Genomic DNA, 5,449 nt, shown 5'->3' with positions numbered 1-5,449 from the left:
AAGACATAGGATCCTTCCTTCACCAATGGGATGAGTAAGAGGTCATCATAATACCCCCAAAATTAACACTTCCTCTGATCTACATTTAAATATATAGTGTTATATCCAACAAGTTCTTAAGTCAAGAAGCTCTCTTTGATTCTTCTCTTTTCCTCTTACCCAAATCTAGTCAGTTTGAAAGTCCTGTCAAGTCTGCCTCAAAAACATAACCTGTAACTATCTGCTTCTTCCCATCTGCATTACTTCCTATGTTTAGCTAACATTACATCTCACCTATATTGCTACAGTGACCCCTTGGCTGCACTCTTAGCCTTTACTCTTACCATTAACAATTAATTATTCACACAACAGCCAGTTTCCAAAAATCCAGTAGCTTTCCAAAACAATTAAAGCAAAATGTAAATTATTTTCTTGGATTACAAAGTCTTTAATAAATTGATTCTGCCTGCCTCTTTGATTCATCTTGCCTCATGCTTCACATCACCCACTCTGTTTCAACCACATTAACCTTCTTCTGTTCCTAGAACTAGATTCTTACCTTTGGGCTTTTATATTAGTTGTTCTTTCTGCCTGGGAAGAGCTTCCCTCTGATCTCGTCATGACTGATTAATCACTGTCAATCAGACCTCAGTTAAAATAATAAGTCCTCTTAGATATAACTCCTGATCTCCATCTCTGTCACATCACCTTCTTTTAATTTGCTTCATACAATTTGATATCTTGATATCTCTCCTGTTCATTTATTTGCTCATTTACTTGATATCTGTCTCTCCTGCCAGACTGGAAGCTGATGAAAGCAGGTACCTTGACTGGTTTACTGAACAATGCAATCTCAGTATCCAAGGCCATGCCTGACACATAATGTGAAATTAATACATAATGGTTAAAAATCAAAGGGATGGAATGTGGGATTCAAGATGGCGGCATGAGAGGTGAGATGGAGAACTCCTCCCAAAACCACAAATACTACAAAAATATAGTTAATTAATACATCTAACCCTAAAACAGCAACAAGAAAAAGGGCTGAACCAGACTGCATACAGACCACACAAACAGAGCAGACCTCACAAAACAGGGTAACATATGAAAGCCTTGATCCTGCGGGACCCAAGCCCTTTCCCCACTGCAGCTCACAGGTGGGAGGAAGAGAAATGGAGTGGGGGAGGGGTTGGAAGCCTGGGACTGCTGAACACCTGGCCCTGGAAGTCTCCTTTCTTAGCAGAGACCTACACTGTGTGGTGCACTGGACATTGGGGAGCTCAGACAGGTGGAGTGCCTGAGAGACTGAGACTCGGGCCATTTGTGGAGGAAGGGATCCACACCCAGCCCTCTGGGACAAGGGAAAGGCAGGCGGTCTGGGAGGCTTTCTAGCAGCAAGACGGCTGCTGAAGGGGTGGGATTTGCATGGAGCTTGCTGCGTCAGGGAGGGGAGAGCTAGACAAGGTTGTCTGGGTGCGCTCGACACAGCTGGTTGGGAACTTTGAGGAGCTTCAGGCACACCATCCCTCTGGCGACCTACTTAGCTCCGAGGCCCCCCACTGTGACACGCAGCCTGCTGCGCCTACCTCCTAGCCTGCCATCACTGGTTCGCAAAACTTCAGTCACGGTGCTGGACTCAGGCCAGCCAAGAGGAGGCCCCGCATACAACAGCTAGAGATGCAAAGCACACAGGCTTACACCTGTGTGCTTGGCCCACTGGCTCTGACACTGGAGACAGGCACTGCAGACGGGAATCAGGAAACAGAGCTTTCCTCCCCCCAGACACTAGCTCTGCTCCCCTATGAACCCAAACTTTACTCTAGGGGCAGAGCAATTCCAGAGACTGGAGCTTCTGGGCATTAGTGGGCACCACACAGAAATATGAAACATCAAAAGAACATGGTCCAGAACAAATCTCACAAACCCCAGAAAAAGGGTCAAATGAAACTGAACTCACCAATCTGCCTGAAAGAGAGTTCAAAATAAAAATCATAAACATGCTTATGGAGGTACAGAAAAATATTCAAGAACTTGGAACGAATTTAAGTCGGAGATTCAATCATTAAGAAATTCCATATCTGAAATGAAACATACAATATAGGGATATAAAAGCAGATTAGATGTAGTAGAAGAGATGGTAAAAGGAATAGAAATTGGAGAAGAGGAATACAAAGAAGCTGAGGCACAGAGAGAAAAAAGAATCTCTAAGAATGAAAGAATATTGAGAGACCTGTGTGACCAATCCAAATGGAACATATTTGTATTATAGGGGTACCAGAAGAAGAAGAAGAGAGAAAAAGGGATAGAAAGTGTCATTGAGGTGGTAATTGCTGAAAACTTCCCCAATCTGGGGAAGGAGATAGTCTCTCAAGCCATGGAGATGCACAGATCTCCCAACACAAGGGACCCAAGGAAGACAACATCAAGACATCTAATAATTAAAATGGCAAAGATCAAGGAAAAAGACAGACTTTTAAAAGCAGCTAGAGAGAGAAAAAAGATCACATACAAAGGAAAACCCATCAGGGTATCATCAGATTTCTCAACGTAAACCTTACAGGACAGAAGGGAACGGCATGATATACTTAATGCAATGAAGCAGAAGAGCCTTGAACCAAGAATACTATACCTGGCAAGGTTATCATTTAAATTCAAAGGAGAGATTAAACAATTTTCAGATAAGAAAAAGTTGAGAGAATTTATCTCCCACAAACCACCTTTACAGTACATTTTGGATGGACTCCTACAGATGGAAGTGTTCCTAAAGCTAAATAGATGTCACACAAGGGATAGACAAAGAATACAGAACATGATTCATAATATACAAAGAATGCAGGAGGAAGAAAAAGAAGGGGAAAAAAAGAATCTTTAGGTTGTTTTTGTACTAGCACACAAAGTGAGTTAAATTAGACTGTTAGATAGTAAGAGAACTATGCTTGAACCCTTGGTAACCATGAATCTAAACCCTGCAATGGCAATAAGTGCATACCTATCGATAATCACCTTAAATGTAAATGGTCTGAATGCACCAATCAAAAGACAAGGAGTGGATAAAATAGAATGGATAAAAAAACAAGACCTATCTATATGCTGCCTACAAGAGACTCACTTCAACCCAAAGACATACACAGACTGAAAGTAAAGGGAGTGAAAAAGATATTCATGCAACTAACAGGGGGAAAAAAGCAGAAGTTGCAGTACTTGTATCAACCAAAATAGACTTCAAAAATAAGAAAGTAATAGACAAAGAAGGACATTACATAATGATAAAGGAGTCAGTCCAACAAGAGGATATAACTATTATAAATATGTATGCACCCAACACAGGATCACCTATATGTGAAATAAATACTAACCGAATTAAAGGGGGAAATAGAATGCAATGCATTCCTTTAAGGAGACATAAACACACCACTCACTCCAAAGGACAGATCAACCAGACTGAAAATAAGTAAAAAGACAGACACACTGAACAACATATAAGAACAGATGAACCTAATGGACATCTACAGAATGCTCTATCTAAAAGCAACAGGATACACATTCTTCTCAAGTGCACATGAAACATTTTCGGCCACAAAAAGAAACTCAGTAAATTCAAAAAGTTTGAAATGTACTAACCAGCTTCTCAGATCACAAAGGTATGAAACTAGAAATAGATTACACAAAAAAAATGAAAAAGCACACAAACACATGGAGGCTTAATAACATGCTCCTAAATAATCAAAGGATCAATGACCAAATAAAAACAGATATCAAGCAATATATGGAGACAAATGACAACAATAATTCAACACTGCAAAATCTGTGCTAAGAGGGAAATATATTGCCATACAGGCCTACCTCAGGAAAGAAGAACAATCCCAAATGAACAGTCTAAGTTCACAATTAAAGGAACTAGAAAAGGAAGAACAAATGAGGTCCAAAGTCAGTAGAAGGAGGGACATAATAAAGATTAAAGCAGAAATAAATAAAATTGAGAAGAATAAAACAATAGAAAGAATCAATGAAAGCAGGAGCAGGTTCTTCAAGAAAATAAACAAAACAGATAGACTCCTAACCAGACTTTTGAAGAAAAAAAGAGAGTCTACACACATAAACAGAACCAGAAATGAGAAAGGAAAAATCATTATGGACACCACAGAAATGCAAAGAATTATGAGAGAATACTAGGAAAACTTATATGCTAACAAACTGGATAATCTAGAAGAAACGGACAACTTTCTAGAAAAATACCTTTCAAGGCTGACCCAGGAAGAAACAGAAAATCTGAATAGACAAATTACCAGCAAAGAAATTGAATTGGTAATAAAAAAAACTACCTAAGAACAAAACTCCTGGACCAGATAGTTTCACTGCTGAAATTTATCAAACATTTAGCAAAGACCTAATACCTGTCCTCCTTAAAGTTTTCCAAGAAGTAGAAGAGGAGGAAATACTCCCAAACTCATTCTATGAGGCCAGCATCACTCTAATACCAAAACCAGGAAAAGACACCACAAAAAAATTAAATTACACACCAATATCCATGATGAACATAGATACAAAAATACACAACAAAATATTAGCAAACCAAATTCAAAAGTACATAAAAAATATCATCCATCATGATCAAGTGGGATTCATTCCAGGGATGCAAGGATGGTACTACATTAGAAAATCCATCAACATCATCCACCACATCAACAAAAAGAAGGACAAAACCACATGATCTTCTCCATAGATGCTGAAAAAGCATTGCATTTGACAAAATTCAACATCCATTCATGATAAAAACTCTCAACAAAATGGGTATAGAGGGCAAGTACCTCAACATAATAAAGGCCATATATGACAAACCCACAGCCAACATCATACTTAACAGCAAGAAGCTGAAAGCCTTTCCTTTAATATCGGAAACAGGACAAGGATGCCTACTCTCTCCACTTTTATTCAACATAGTACTGGAGGTCCTAGCCACAGCAATCAGACAACACAAAGAAAGAAAAGACATTCAGATTGGTAATGAAGAAGTTAAACTGTCTCTCTTTGCAGATGATGAGATATTGTACATTAAAAAACCCTAAAGAATCCACTCCCAAACTACTAGATCTAATATCTGAATTCAGCAAAGTTGCGGGATACAAAATTAATACACAGAAATCTGTTGCATTTACTATACACTAATGATGAACTTGCAGAAAGAGAAATCAGGAAAATAATTCCATTCACAATTGCATTAAAAGAATAAAATACCTAGGAATAAACCAAAGGAGAAAGTGAAAGACCTATTCCCTGAAAACTACAAGACACTTATGAGAGAAATTAAAGAAGATAACAATAAATGGAAACACATCCCATGCTCATGGATAGGAAGAAATAATATTGTCAAAATGGCCATCCTGCCTAAATCAATCTACAGATTCAATGCAATCCCTATCACTATACCAACAGCATTCTTCAATGAACTAGAGAAAATAGTTCTAAAATT

Source organism: Manis pentadactyla, chromosome 5 (assembly GCF_030020395.1).
Source record: "Manis pentadactyla isolate mManPen7 chromosome 5, mManPen7.hap1, whole genome shotgun sequence".
Lineage (NCBI taxonomy): Eukaryota > Metazoa > Chordata > Mammalia > Pholidota > Manidae > Manis > Manis pentadactyla.
The sequence above is the reverse complement of the archived record's forward strand: the minus strand, read 5'-3'. Positions refer to the sequence as shown.